General features: G+C 41.0%; 1 protein-coding gene across 1 annotated transcript in view; it reads right to left on the reverse strand.

Annotated features, from left to right (window-relative positions):
- CAP2 (cyclase associated actin cytoskeleton regulatory protein 2) overlaps positions 1-15,369 on the reverse strand; it is a 150,456-nt gene extending 135,087 nt beyond the window's left edge. The window contains exon 1 of the mRNA XM_080654089.1: positions 14,936-15,369. The gene's annotated coding sequence lies outside the window, so the exon portion shown is untranslated. The remainder of the gene's footprint in view (positions 1-14,935) is intronic.
- Between the last annotated feature and the right edge of the window lie 202 nt (positions 15,370-15,571).

A 15,571-nucleotide genomic window follows, 5' to 3' on the forward strand; every position in this document is an offset into this window, starting at 1 on the left:
AAGACATATAATAACAAGTGCTGGTGAGGCTAAAGAGAAATTGGGACCTTCCTATATTGCTGGTGGGAATGTAAAATGGTGCAGCTGCTGTGGAAAAAAGTTTGGAAGTTTCTTAAAAAGTTAAGCATATATTTGATATATGACCCAGTCATCCCACCCATATGTATCTACTCAAGAGATACAAAAACATATGTACACACACACAATAACTTGTCTACAAATCTCCATAGCAACATCATTCATAATGGCCAAAAAAAGGAAACAACTTAAATTTCCATAAATAGATGAATGGATAAAAGAAATGTGGTATATTCACTCATTGGAATATTACTTGCCAATAAAGAGGAATGAAGTAGTGATCATGCTACAACATGGATGAACTGGCAAAACACTATGCTACATAAAAGAGGTAGAGATAGAAGACCATGTGTTCTACAATTCCATTTATATGAATATCTAGGAAAAGCGGATCTGTAGAGACAAAAAAAATAGATTAGTGGTTGCCTAGGGCTGGAAACAGGAAAGGAGAGTGACTTTGAATGGACACAAAGTTTCTATTTGAAGTCATGGAAATGATTTAAATTAGAATTGCGGTGGCAGTTGCACAGTGCTGTATATGTACTAAAAAATTACTGAATTGTGCATGTAAAATGGGTGAATAGCATGGTATGCAAAATTTTAGCTCAATAAAGCATTTAAAATCAAATAAAAAATAAGTACTGTTCTTCTTTATAAAGGTATAGTTTAAAACCTATTAACTCTGATAACTTGATGCTCTTTTCTCCCAGCAAAGTGATAGATGGTAACTAAACTTAGCCAGAGACTGCTCTGAGAGGCCACACTCCTCTCTACTGGAACTAGTTGTAGGAACCAAGATAGGGGACAGAAAAGAGTGGCAGTTCCCACAGTTCCTCTCTTTCTTGTGCATCAGAATCACTGGGAAGAGTTGGGCCTTAAATGCAGCGTCCTAAGCCCCACAGTCAGCTATACAATTCAGTGGTCCTGGGTATTGCTAGGAATCTGCATTTTTAATAAGTACAATATGAGGCCCCTCACTTTGAGAAGCCCTGTAATAGAAGAGTGCACAGGAATGCTATGGGAGCATGTGGGAAGGGTCAAGAAATGGGGTACTCAACTGAAACCTGGGAAGTAAAGAGGCTACTAAAGTTTGAGTAGGAACTAAACTAAATCTCAAAGGATGAGGAGGTGTCGTTCAGAGGAAAGGTAAGTAAAGGTATTCCTGAGCCAGTTTGTGCAAAGACATGGAGACAGTACAGCCAGAAAATATTTAATGAGCCTTGACTATGTGCCAGGAGCTTTCTAAGAAAGCAGGAGAAAGAGGGGCTTGATGGGGACTTAGAAAGAGTGGTTGATAAAGCTGGAAAGGAACCTGGGGAATTACTGTCATGATGACAGTGGATTGAAGATCTGAGAGATGTATAAAACAGGTAAAGTCTGAGAGAGGATTAAATGGGATTAGGAGGGAACTGGAGAAGGTAGGATTTCTTAGATGTCTTGCTCTGTGGTAGGGTGGTGTCAATCAAAACAGGGAAAGGGAATGGAGGTGGCTAATGAAGAGAAGCAGTTTTGGACCTGTGAGTTTCAAGTGCCTATGGTGATACTGAGATGACAGCTGGCAGCTGCAAATAGGAATCCAAAGTTCAGGGGACTTCTGGAATGGAATTATAAGTACTACCTACCTAATAATAATAACTGCCCCGGGATTCTATGGAAGATTAAAGGAGGCACTCTGAACCATAAAGTGATGCCTAAGTGTTGTAATTTATCTGTGAATGCTCCACAGCACTCATCATCATGATCTGTCCCTCGTGCTCAATCTGTGAACTATTATTGAGTGTATTACCACCTCTCCTATCCCTAACCACAACCCTAACATTTCACACACCACTCATCCAAGACCATGCCATAGAACAGGAGTGGGGAACCCTTTTTCTGCCAAGGGCCATTTGGATATTTATAGCATCATTCATGGGCCATACAGAATTATCAACTTAAAAATTAGCCTGCTATCTTTGGTCAGACATTTAATTAACTCACCCCTAATGCCTTCCCAGGGCCAAGCTAAATGATTTTGTGGGCCTTATACGGCCCTCGGGACTGACATTCCCCACCCCTGCCACAGAACAAAGAAACTACAGAAATGCCATTGACTGAAAGCATAAAGGGGAAAGCATTTTTTTATGGTCAGTTATTTCTCATAGCATAACTAGAAGTATTTTACTTCATTAAACCTTATCTTTCAGTGTTAAGACCGCCATGTCTCTCTGGACCAGTGGTTCTCAACCTTCCTAATGCCACGACCCTTTAATACAGTTCCTCATGTTGTGGTGACCCCAACCATAAAATTATTTTCGTTGCTACTTCATAACTGTAATTTTGCTACTGTTATGAATCGTAATGTAAATATCTGATATGCAGGATGTCTTAGGCGACCCCTGTGAAAGGGTCGTTTGACCCCCAACAGGTTGAGAACCACTGCTCTGGATTAATGAAGGTATGAAGGTTTGCTGAAATTCTTCCTAATCTCAACATTCTGGCACTCATTGTAAAATTTATATGCAATTGAATAATAGATTCAGCAACTCTCTTAAAAGAAAAGCCATAAGGATCACTTCTTAAGTGCTGGGCCAGATTTGTGCATGGAAATTTTCAACAAATGTGACTGTGATCATTTGACTTAAAGTAGCAGGTGATGGATTTGGCCCAGCCACTCTCCTCCAACCCCTTTTTGCTTCTTCATGTGTCTCCAGCCTCTGGGTCTCCTTTCAGACTTGACTTTGATTTATTAGGAGTGACACAACCAGTTTTCAAATGGAGCTCGGAGCCGTCAAAGAACTAGAGGTTCTTCTCTTTTGCTCTTTAGATCTGACAGCCCAAAAGAAATGAGAAACAGATAAAGGGAAAAATGGAAAGAAAAAATGGCAGGGTGTAGGAAAAACAGAGGGGAAAAGGAGGAGGGAACTACCGGTGACATCTTGAAGGTATAAGCCCACGGTAGCCTGTCTCTAAATTATATTCAAAATGCAAAAAGCAACTCCCTGACTCTGAGAGATAAACAATAGCAAGTGAATTGAGGAGAGCAACCAAACTTGAAAACGGGGCCCATTTGGGGGTATGTTTTTGGGTTTTTCCTTTTCTCTCCAGAGTTGGCCCAAAGGTTGGACCTGTGCAGGAGGTGCAGGCAAGAAAATCTTCCAGAGAACCCTCCTCTTTTGGGACAGAAGACCTGGAAAGGAGGCCCCTGTAAATTGAAGAATGTGAGGAAAAGAGCAGGTTTTTCCCATTTTTTTTCTGCTTTGAGTAGCCACAGTCACAGAATTGTGTGGCACAAACAGATAAAAATTTCTGCAAAAGAAACCTAGTCCTATTGCCAGAGCGGGGAAAGGGGCCCTTGTGGTTCAAAGAGTGTGGGAGAATCCCTGTTATTTTTCCCTCTCACTTTTCTCTTAGGGCTTTGCCTTGAGGGTGCCTCCAGTCTATACTGCTGTGCCATGAGCAACTAAAACTTGAAGAGAAACCAAACATTTCTGGCAGAAGATCAGGAAAAATTGGTTCTTAAGGGAGAGAAGAGCGTGGGAGGAATCCCAGAGGAGAGAATGAAAGAAGAGGATCCCCTGATTGTATGCACGGAGTGCAGGCTCTGGTTTCTCCCATGGTCTGTGCAGATGTGGGACAGACCTAATGGCTTTGATACCTGAACGATGATATAAGCCACTGTTCAAGTCCCAGTCTAAGCCCTAACTTGTGCTTCCATGAGACCCAAAACAGCACAGCAAAAGCTTTGAAGAATGATCTAATTTTCATTGCCCATAGAATACAAGCCAGAACTAAATAGACTGCCTGATAAGACAAAAACACTGAGCATTGTAAAAGGATTCAGAGTCTCAGAACATAATATTCAAAATGTCAAGAATTCAATCCCAAAATGTCTGACATGCAAGGGACTGGGAAAATGTCATCATTTCTCAAGAGAAAAAACAATCAACAACTCCACGATGACACTATGTTGAAATTATCAGATTTATAGGAGCTATTTTAACTATGTTCCAGGTGATAAAGGTAAATACTCTTGAAATGAATGGAAAGATAGAAATTCTCATAAGAGACACAGAACCAAAAAATACAATAACAATAAAAAACACAAATACACTGGATGAACTCAATGGCAGAACAGAGAAGACAAAGGGAGTGTCAGTGAACTTGATGATATAGATATTATCTAAAGAACAGAGAGAAGAAAAGATTGAACAACAACAAAATGAACAGAGCCTAAGAAGCTTGTGGGACAATATTAAAAGGTTTAATATTAATGTCATTGGAATCCCAGGTGAGGACAAAGAGATTTAGGCAGGAAACATATTTGAAGAAATATTGGCCCCAAACTTCCCAAACATGGTGAAGGCTATCCATTTACAGATCCAATGATAGTGCTATATATCCGGTCATTATACACATACATGCATACACACATAATACCTTAAAGTGAGTGCCTCCAAAGGGAAGAACAAGAAAGATGAGCAAAGTGAAGATATAACTGCTTAAAAATCCTATATAATAAAAGCCTAATATGCAAGTCGACCAAACGGCAGAACAACCGGTTGCTATGATGCTCACTGACCACCAGGGGGCAGATGCTCAATGCAGGAGCTGCCCCCAGCCCACAGGCCCAGGCCAGCCAAGGCAGGTGCCAGTAGGGACCTCCAGATCACCCAGCTGGTCACCCCACAGATAGGCCCTGATTGCCGGCCAGGCCTAGGGACCCTACCCGTGCACGAATTTCATGCATTGGGCCTCTAGTAAATAAATAAAATGTGATGGGCTATCATTTCCTTTTAAGAGGTATCCCAAGTACCAAGATCTTTACTTCTAAATGTCTTCCCTAAATCTTACAGAATAAGGAGTCATTGGAACTATGTCAATCATTAAGTTGGTTCATCTACCAATACTAAACTTACCATATTACAGACCCTTGATTTTTGGTCAGAAAACAGAGGCAGGATGAGCTACAAAGAGATTTTTCCAATTTGTATATAACTTAAAAGATTTTTGTAAGACTCTCTTGCATATTTTTAGATAAGCATATAAAAACTTTCACCAAAATGTAAATAGTTGTGAAGAATGTAACTTCCAGCATTCCGCAAAAGTAAAATTATTTTATCACTAGCTGAAATATGTCCATTGAAATTCATCATGATTCATTTTAAAAGAATACATAAATAGGCTCTTTGAAAGTCATAAATTTTGCATAATAACATTTTCTCCTTGAACTTATATTTCCATTCTTCTTCCCCCATAGAAGTTTATTCTAGTTTTATGTATTTTATGCTTTAATGTCTTTTATTCAATATCCTATCATACTTTTTTTCTGCATCAAAATATGTATATTCACTTAATTTAAATCCAATGGCAAAAAAATTCTTATTGTTATTTTTGTAACTATTATTAGAATGCAAATTATAAAAATAATACAAATATTACAAATGTTGACACATAATTACTAAATGTAAATAAAAAGTAAATTTTAATTGGAAACCCCTCTCTTTTGAGAACTTTGATTTTTCAATTATTTCATGCATAAGGGGATGAGTATTCATATTATCAGAATGAGTCAAGATTGAAAACCAATTTGACTCAATTTTTGTTTTTATCAATGAAAATGCTAGGAAACTATTCACATAAATGAGGAGATACGAATGAATGAGATTTTGTAATAGAAACATTACTCAATTCTTTGAACTCCTTCTGAGCTATGTACTAAACATCACATGGTAATGAAATATCAAATATTATTTTAACCATCAGTGAAAGAAAAAGTTGGAGAAGACTGAAATTTAGTGAGTACCTTATCTATTCATCCATCTGGGTTATCTCAGCCATTCATGGTCTTTGCCGAGGCAATTCACAACTCTGTACACAGAGATGTGAACTTGTAGAAAACTTCTAGTGAAGTCAGTAATTATGTTCTATGGGAATGCAAATACATTTTATCATGTAGAAGTCCAATTGACTTCCCTCTCAAACTATGAAGAAGCCAGTGTTATATCTATTAAGTAAATTCATTTCAGTATTCCTATCAATGGTCCTCTTTAATTGTAGACTTTTCTGGCTCTCTTATTTTTTAATTTTTAAAATGTCCATTTTATTATTTGTATGAGAGTCATGTTTCATCCTCTTTTAAATTTTTCCTTTAACATTAGTTTACAATTTCATTAGATTACCTTCATTGTTGTTGTTTTTTAAATCAAAGACTTAGAAAACATATGATTTGCTATGTCCAGCAAACAGAATTATTTTAGAGAGGAAGGGAGAGGGAGAGAGAATTATTGACTTTCTCATCTCCAAAACTGATATTCTGAAATGTCCCACTTTTTTTGCAATCCCCATTCCCTAGATTTTTACATCCTTGGACAATGCAATTTAATAAAATGGGTTAGAGATAGACCTTTTAGTAAAATAGACTAATAAGACAGGTTCGAGATAGGCCTTTCTTACATAAAGTGAGAGAAAGGTGATTATGGAAAAGAAGGTGGGAAACACCTGTGTGCATGTACCTTTGGAAGTCTCTGCATGTAGTTAATGTACATAGTTTGAAGAATGTAGGAAGCACAAAAACTAGTTCAAGCCCAGCCAGCATGGCTTAGTAGTTGAGTTTCGACCTATGAACCAGGAGGTCACAGTACGATTCCCAGTTAGGGCATGCACCTGGGTTTCGGGCTCCATCTCCAGTGCTGGGCATACAGGAGGCAGTCAATCAACGATTCTCTCTCATCATTGATATTTCTATCTCTCTCCCTCTCCCTTCCTCTCTAAAATATATATATTATTTTGTATATCCTCTCATATATATATATGCTTTTTAAAAATGAATTCCAACCCTAATTGTATACTACCTGGACTCATTTGCATTAACAAACCACTTCTTCTTCTTCTTCTTCTTTTTTTTTTTTTTAACAAACCTCTTCTTAAAGTTTTCAATTACTGAAGAACTTAGATAATTGTCCACCTCCCATTCTGAAGAGACTCTAAGGGAAGAGGAGGCCTATGAAGGGAGAGGCCATTAGGAAGCAGGATGGAAGAAGGCTGTCTATAGAAGGAACTTAGAACAACCAGAGGGTACCATAAGAGTACTAAGAAATGAAAAAGAAGAAGTGGATATGAAGAAAAAACAAAACTTCAAGCTTTAAAAATTTGGTCCAAATATTTGCAAACCTACATTGTACCCCTGAAAATATCTAGCTACAGCTTTGAGCATGCTAGAAGATGATGCCAGGAAAAAGATGGTGTTTAGCCTAATGCCAAGCAACCAATGAGATGGACTCTCCCATCAACCTACTCACCGGGCCAAATATCTCAGCTTCCTGCCACTTGAAAGAGGTGGGCAGAAGCACCAGACAGTACTCATTATGTGAAAAGACCAACCTTATATGACACTAGTCCCTTACCTACACATTCTGGGCAATACAGAGGTTTCTGAACTCAGATTCCATAAAACGAACACCTCCAATTACATGTCAGACTACAATCAGACTGAAATGCATTCACCACAGTGAAGTCTGTTTTACCTGGTTCTGAAAAATGTGATTGGCCAGTTTTCTTAGTGTGGGCCAATTTGACTGCTTCTTGTTAGCTTAGAGTAAAATAACCAATTCGTCTCATTAGACTTCAGTGATTCTTCTCAGAATACAACTACCTAGAAACAAGGTTGGACCTAATGAAGACGACCACCTTTGAGATCTATGTTCACAGCTTAGGTCATCTTCTGTTCTGTCTTAGATCAGAACCTTCACTGATATTCATCTCTGTATCCTTTTTGATTCTCACTGGACATATAACTGTCACTCAGTGTGGTGGAATGAATAAACAATCAGTGGATCCCAGAGTGTCTCTGGATTTCGATGGGTCTGATGCAAAGCAATAAAGGTTATTTTCTCATGAAACTGAGTACAAGTACAGACACAAGACAAGGTCTGTCTTTGGTGTCTCCAGTATCTGGCTTCTCCAGGGACCATCATCCTCTTCAATACTGCCATCTCTACCACCTCATTTCTACTTTCAGTCTCCCAGAATTCTCTGGCTCTTTATTATCCCTTTCTATCAAAACAAGAATAATTTTAGAGTAGACTTTTATACTGTAGAATGGCCCTTAAGTTCTGTTAGCTGATGCTATGATTCCACTTATATGCGGTACCTAGAAGAGGCAAATTCATTGAGACAGAAAGTAGAATGGTGGTTGCCAGGGGCCGAGGGGAGGGGAGAATAGGGGTTTATTGTATAATGGGGACAGAATTTCAGTTAGGGATGATGAAAAAGTTCTGGAGATGGTGCTGATTATTGCACAACTTTTAAAATGCACTTAATGCCACTGAATTGAACAATTTAGAATGGTTAAAATGGCAAATTTTATGTTACGTATATTTTACCATAATAGAAAATAAACTTTAAAAAATCCCTTATAATGGCTTGTTCTGACCTGAGGGTGCTCCCCTACTTCCTAAGTAAAGTGGAAATATCCCGGATAAACTGTAAAAGCTCACAGCCCGAATCACAGCAGACCTAGAAAGTGTCCAAGGCTAAAATTCCAGATTTCCAACTGGCTTGTTATCAGAAAAACCAAACTAATCATGTTGGAACATTGGAGTACCCAGCAGGATACCATACAAGGAAAATGTTAGTGAAGATTAGTAAGCACTTATGTACCTTGCTTAAAGTAATGTTCCTTTGATATAATAAAGTTGTCCTCCGTCCCATCCTAAACCAAGGTGTTATACCGGTAAAAGGACGGAGATGATTGAGTTAAGTGGTCCTACTGTGAAACTGTTGTAAAATTTTAGATTAGTACTTTTCCATACTTCTTAGGACACGAGAAAATAGGTATTACAATTAGAATTTAAATAGGATGAGAAGTCAGGCTCTCAGCTCTGGTTACTTTATCTTGGTTTGAGTGAGTGAATAAGCAGGGTGGATAGAATTAATCTGTAAGTCAGAGGAAGAATCAACCTTTTTGGGTCATTAAAATACAAGGCACATTCACATTCACATGGAATAATTCTTGCACATGTGTGCCAAGACATAAAAAGAAAGTTTTCAAATTATACTCTTTGTAATAGCAAACATGGGACCCAACCCAAATGCCCATCAATAAGAGAATGGGTAAATAAATTATGGAATATCTGACAATGAATACTATATAGCTACATGAAACAATTTGGATAATTCTTAAAAACATAATGTTGAATTTTTAAAAGTGAGAATAATATATATACCCCTTTTATAAATCAAAAATAAGCAAACCTAAACAACATATTGTTTAAGAATACATACATATGTCATAAAACTGTTTTACAGTACAGGAATGACTAACACAAAATTCAGGGTTGGGAAGGACACAGGAATGGCATAGGAGAAGCCCACAAAGAAAACTGCAACAGCATAGGTAATAATCTAGTCTTTTTTTCTAGCCTTCTGTTTATTTTCTTTATCAGTCTTACTGAGAGATAACTCACATAAGATACAATTCACCCACTTGAAGTGTACAATTCAATGATACGTGCAGCCACCACCACGGTCGATTTTAGAACATTTTCATCAGCTCAAAAAGAAACCCTGTACCCTTTAACTAACACCCTCCCTAACTCCAACCCTCAGCCCTAAGCAACCACTAGTCGACTTTCTGTCTCTTTAGATTTCCCTGTTCTAAACATTTTCATATGAACAGAATTATACAATATGCGGTCTTTTGTGACTAGCTTCTTTCACTTTGGATAATGTTTTCAAGGTTCATACACATTGTAGCATGTATCAGCACCCCATTCCTTTTTATGGGCAAATAATATCCCATTGTGTGGATATAACCACATTTTATTTATCTATTCATTAGCTGATGAACATTTGGGTTGTTTCCACATTTTGGTTATTATGAATAATGCTGCTATATACATTTGTATATAGGATTTACCTGGACATATGCTTCCATTTCTCTTGGATATATATACTTGGAAAGAAATTGTTTTATTATATGGTAACTCTGTTTAAATTTTTTTCCAAAGCAGTCACACCATTTGATATTCCCACCAGCAGTGTATAAGGCTTCCAATTCCTCCACATCCTCACCAACTGTCATTATCTGACTTTTTGAATGTAGTCATCTTAATGGGTGCGAAGTGGTATCTCACTGTGATTTGATTGGCACTTTGCTGATGAATGAGGATGCTGAGCATCTGTTCAGGTGCTTATTGGTCACTTCTTTGGAGAAATGCCCATTCAGATCCTTTGACCATTTTTATTTTGGGTTATTTATCTTTTGATTATTGAGCTGTAAGAGCTCTCTATATATTTTGGATACAAATTCCTTATCAGATACAGGATTTTAAAATATTTTCTTCCATTTTGGAAGTTATTTTTTACAATTATCTAGTTCTTAAGTCCTAGTTTTAAAGCTGAGTGATGGGATAACAGGTGGTCATTTGAATGTAATGTTTATAGCTTACATAAACTTAAATATTATTTTTATGTATGAAATATTACATAATTAATGAATTAAAGACGGAACCTTATGCATAAAGATGTCTGTTAGGTAATATTCAAGACAAAACAAAACACTGTAATTCCCAAAATAAGTTAATGCTACTCTTGAAGACATTTAACTTAACTCCTAGGTATGACTGAGGCACTAGAAGAATCTGGTTCATCAATCCTTTCAAAAGGTTCCTCTCCAAACTCTGTCACATGGTAGGTGGGAGTAGCAAACTACTACCAACAGAACAAAACTCTCCCTCCCCTCCTATTTTTCTTCCCCCCCCCCCTCCTCTCCCAAGCTAAGGATGATTTTTACATTTTTAAATGCATGGGGAAAAGAAGACTGGTGAATACTACATGAACTTCAAATTTCAGTGTCCATAAATAAAACGAAATGCAACCATACCATTCCTTTCCGTATTGCCTATGGCTGCTTTCAACTACAGTGGCACAGTTGAGTAATTATACTAAAGAGACCATGTGGCCAGCAAAGTCTACCATTGAGTCCTCTACTAAAAAAGTTTACCAAAACTCACACTCTTATTGACAAATTGACTTCTCACTCAACAATGAGCTGCAAAAACGTTTTCCTGCTAGCCAAGACCAACTTGATGGCCACCTTCATGATTCCTCATAGTCAATTTCTTTTTATCTTTATTTTGATAAATATTTATATGACACCTTGATTCTGATTTCATTAAGAATTTTTAGATTTGCGAGGAAAACCAAGATGGCGGCATAGGTAAACACCTAAACTGCTCCCTCACAACAATTTCAAAACTACAACTAAAAGACAGAACGGACACCATCCAGAACCACAGGAAAGCAGGCTGAGTGAAAATTCTACAACTAGAAGGAAGGAGAAAAGCTCACAGAGAATTGGAGGTACGGCAAAGGGGCTTTGTGCGCGCAGAGAGGAAGGGCGGCTGAGAGCCTGGCTGACTTCCTCTGGCGGAAGGGGGAAGGAAGCCTCCGACCGCACTGAATCCCAGTTCTGACTGCACTGAACCCCAGTTCCGGGCGAACCCCTGGGGACCCACGCTCTTACGGGGGAGTCTGGACTCTCGGGCGGAGACTCGGGAGCTGGGAAAGGCGGAGGACTGAAAGTGCGCACGCGCGCACACGCCGGTGTGCACAAAGGCTGCAGGGGTTGCCACAGGCTTTCCCTAGTGGAGGGGAGTCAGAGGATTCTGACTGCACTGAGCCCCAGTTCTGATTGCAGTGAACCCCAGTTCCAGGCGAGCCCCTGGGGACCCACGCTCTTGTGGGGGGAGTCTGGACTCTCAGGCGGAGACTCGAGCTGGAGAAGGCGGAGGACTGAAAGCGCACGTGCGCGCAGGGGCGGGGCTGACAGGAAGCCAAGACTGAGGCTCCACCCCATCCAAGCTGAGCACAGAGGCTATTGCAGTTTGGCAAGTCTAATCCTATAGGGCTGTCTCCAACACCGGGCTTCTCCCAGCATAGACACAGCTGATCCTTACAGCCAACTGACCCGGAGGGTCAATTCTTCCCAGTGATACCAACAACAATAAAGACTTAATTACAACAAGGCTGTACACACAGTCCACAAAGGGGTGCACCAAGAGTGTCCACCTCAGGTTAACTGGGGAAGCAGACCCACTGGGCCATATTGGAAACCTAGCACAAATATCTACCTTACCAACTCAGGGAATCAGTGAAAATGCGGGGTCAAAGAATCAGATCACAAATGAAAGAAATGGAGGAAAACAAACGACTGGATATAGAATTCAAAACCACCGTTATAAGACTTTTTAAGAATATCCTAGAAAAGGCCGATAAATATAACGAGACCCTCGAAGATATGAAAAAGGACCAACTAGAAATTAAACATACACTGACTGAAATAAAAAATATTATACAGAGACCCAGAAACAGAATAGAGGAACACAAGAATCAAGTCAAAGAAGTGAAATACAAAGAAGCAAAAAACACTCAACCGAAAAAGCAAAAAGCAAAAAAAAAATCCAAAAAGTTGAAGATAATGTAAGAAGACTCTGGGACAACTTCAAGCGTAGCAACATCAGAATTATGGGGGTGCCAGAAGAAGAGAGAGAGCAAGATACTGAAAACCTATTTGAAGAAATAATGACCGAAAACTTCCCCCACCTGGTGAAAGAAATAGACTTACAAGTCCAGGAAGCCCACAGAACCCCAAACAAAAGGAATCCAAAGAGGACCACACCAAGACACATTATAATTAAAATGCCAAGAGCAAAAGACAAAGAGAGAATATTAAAAGCAGCAAGAGAAAAACAGTTAATTACCTACAAGGGAGCACCCATACGACTGTCAGCTGACTTTTCAACAGAAACTATGCAGGCCAGACGGGAGTGGCAAGAAATTTTCAATGTGATGAATAGCAAGAACCTACAACCAAGATTACTCTACCCAGCAAAGCTATCATTCAGAATTGAAGGGCAGATAAAGAGCTTCACAGATAAGAAAAAGCTGAAGGAGTTCATCACCACCAAACCAGTATTATATGAAATGCTGAAAGGTATTCTTAAAGAAGAGGAAGAAGAAAAAAGTAAAGAGGAAAATTATGAACAACAAATACATATCTATCAACAAGTGAACCTAAAAATCAAGTGAATTAAAAACCTGAGGAGCAGAATAATCTGGTGAATATAATAGAATCAGGGGCACAGAAAGGGAGTGGACTGATAATTCTCAGGGGGAAAGGGGTATGGGGGGTTCATGAAGAGAATGGACAAAAATCATACACTTATGGATGAGGACAGTGGGGGGGAGGTAAGGGCAGAAGGTGGGGTGGGAAAGGGGTGGAGGGGAGCTATGGGGGGAAAAGGAGAAATAATTGTAATAATCTGAATAAAGATTTATTTTAAAAAAATAAATAAAAAAAATAAAACTGGGAAAAAAAAAAAAAGAATTTTTAGATTTGCCGAAACCGGTTTGGCTCAGTGGATAGAGCGTCGGCCTGCGGACTGAAGGGTCCCAGGTTCGATTCCGGTCAAGGGCATGTACCTTGGTTGCGGGCACATCCCCAGAGGGGAGTGTGCAGGAGGAAGCTGATCGATGTTTCTCTCTCATCGATGTTTCTAGCTTTCTATCCCTCTCCTTTCCTCTCTGTAAAATATCAATAAAATATATATATATATAAAAGAATTTTTAGATTTGGGGTCCTTCCTTGCAAAATATGCAATTTCAAGAAGTCATGATCCAGCCACACTCAAGCTATTGAGTTCATTCGTTTAATAAACTTTTATGTCTGCTCATTACATGCCCTGAATCAGATACTGCTTGGTGCTATAAGAACTACCAAAAGCCACCCTTGCCCTCAAGAGGCTTACAGTCTAACTAGACCCTAGTCACTATAAGAACAATTTCCCCGAAGATCACTCGGCTGTTGTAATCTTACATTAAGTGGGCTTAGATATTTCACCCCAGAATTCTAAGGCATGGTCCTTAAATTAAAAGAAATGGCTATTCACAGTAAAGAAATAGCGCTCTGAAAACAACTCTGGAACACTAAGGTGCATGTGTCCCATACTTCTGCTTTCCCACCGGTTCTCGATCTTTTTGCTAAGTGTTCATCTCCTTCCGCTTTGGCCGTTTGGACCTAATCAACATCGTACATGCAGTCACCTGTATTGTAAATAATGCATCAATTCAAATATTGCTAAAGCTTGCAGCCTGTTATTTATGATGAGAATAAAGGAAAGGCCATCCCCGCATATGTGATTTCAGCCGAAAAAGTGGTAATAGCGCGACTGCATGAACAACCCTCTCCCCAAAGTGGCTAGAGACCCAGCTGTGAGGCGCCCTTTTCCAAGCTGTCCCTCAATGCCCCCGTTGCCTTTGCATTTTTAAAGGTGACTCCTCGCCTCAGGTCAGGTTCAGCAGAGAAGCCAGGTCGTGTTTTCCCCGGCACTTTCTGATCGAGATGGCTGCGGTCAGATCCAGCCCAAAGACAGCCCCAGCCCTCCCTAACCCGTACCCCCGTGAGGCTCAGAGCCCAGCGGGCGGACACCCGCAAAGTTTGACGAGCCTGGCGCGCAAGGCCGCCCCCGCCGCCCGCCCCGCCGCAAGCCCGCTCCCAGCCCGCACCCGCCCTGAGAGCGGCCCGGGCGCCCCGAGCAGGACGGCGGCGGGGGCGGGGTGCGCGGCTGCGCTGACCCAGATGGGGCGGCCGCTCGCGTCCGCGCCCCGCGCAGGGCCCTGGAGCGTCCGGTCTGGCTCCCGCCCGCGACCCCGCCCCGGGTCCCCGGCGTCCTGCCCCCACTGGCGCCCACACCGCCTCTCTTCCTCGCGTCCCGGCCCCTCTTATCCCACCCATTCAGCGCAACTTCCGAGCGCCCCCGGCACCTGCACCCATGGCCCTCCTGGCCGAGGCCGCGCCCAGCCACTCCAGGATTACCTGCTTGGGTGTCCTGGGGTCTTGTCCCCGCGATGCCAAATCCGTGGTCCGCCACTCGCAACCTCCTCCCGTCAGCCCTCCTCCCCTCCTCCTCCCCCTGAATGGGAGTCGGTGTCAGTCACGCTGCTCCCGGGGAGAGTCGCCGGCGGCTTCCGGGAGCTCCAAATACAGACAAGTCCAGGGGGAGAGAGAGGGAGAGCAAAGCCACGCGGGTGGGGAGTGGAAATAAAGGGGAGCAGAGCGGAGAGGGGGATGGAGGGAAGGAGGGGCAGATGGGCCGTGGGAGAAAAGAGAGGGAGATGGGGAAGGAGAGGAGGGGAGACAGCCTGCCAAGCGCCAGGCTGTGAAAGCAATGAAGTCACCGCATCAGGCAGCATTGCAAACAAGTCTGAAAGATCCAGGACGCTGCTAGCTGAAGAAGCCACCGAAACAGTGGACCTCATAAGTCTTGTGCAGATAAATGATGGGTCCTTAGGAAGCCAGAGGCAGGCCTGTGTGTCCCACAACCCCGGTACATGGATCAAGACCCTGGCAGGAGAGGGCGTGGACACCTAACGCTTTAGGTAGACATCAAGTTGAGATGCAGTCATATTTTGAAACATTTTAAAATGTATTTTACATACAGCATCTTTAAAA

Source organism: Plecotus auritus (genome assembly GCF_963455305.1).
Source record: "Plecotus auritus genome assembly, chromosome: 2".
NCBI lineage: Eukaryota > Metazoa > Chordata > Mammalia > Chiroptera > Vespertilionidae > Plecotus > Plecotus auritus.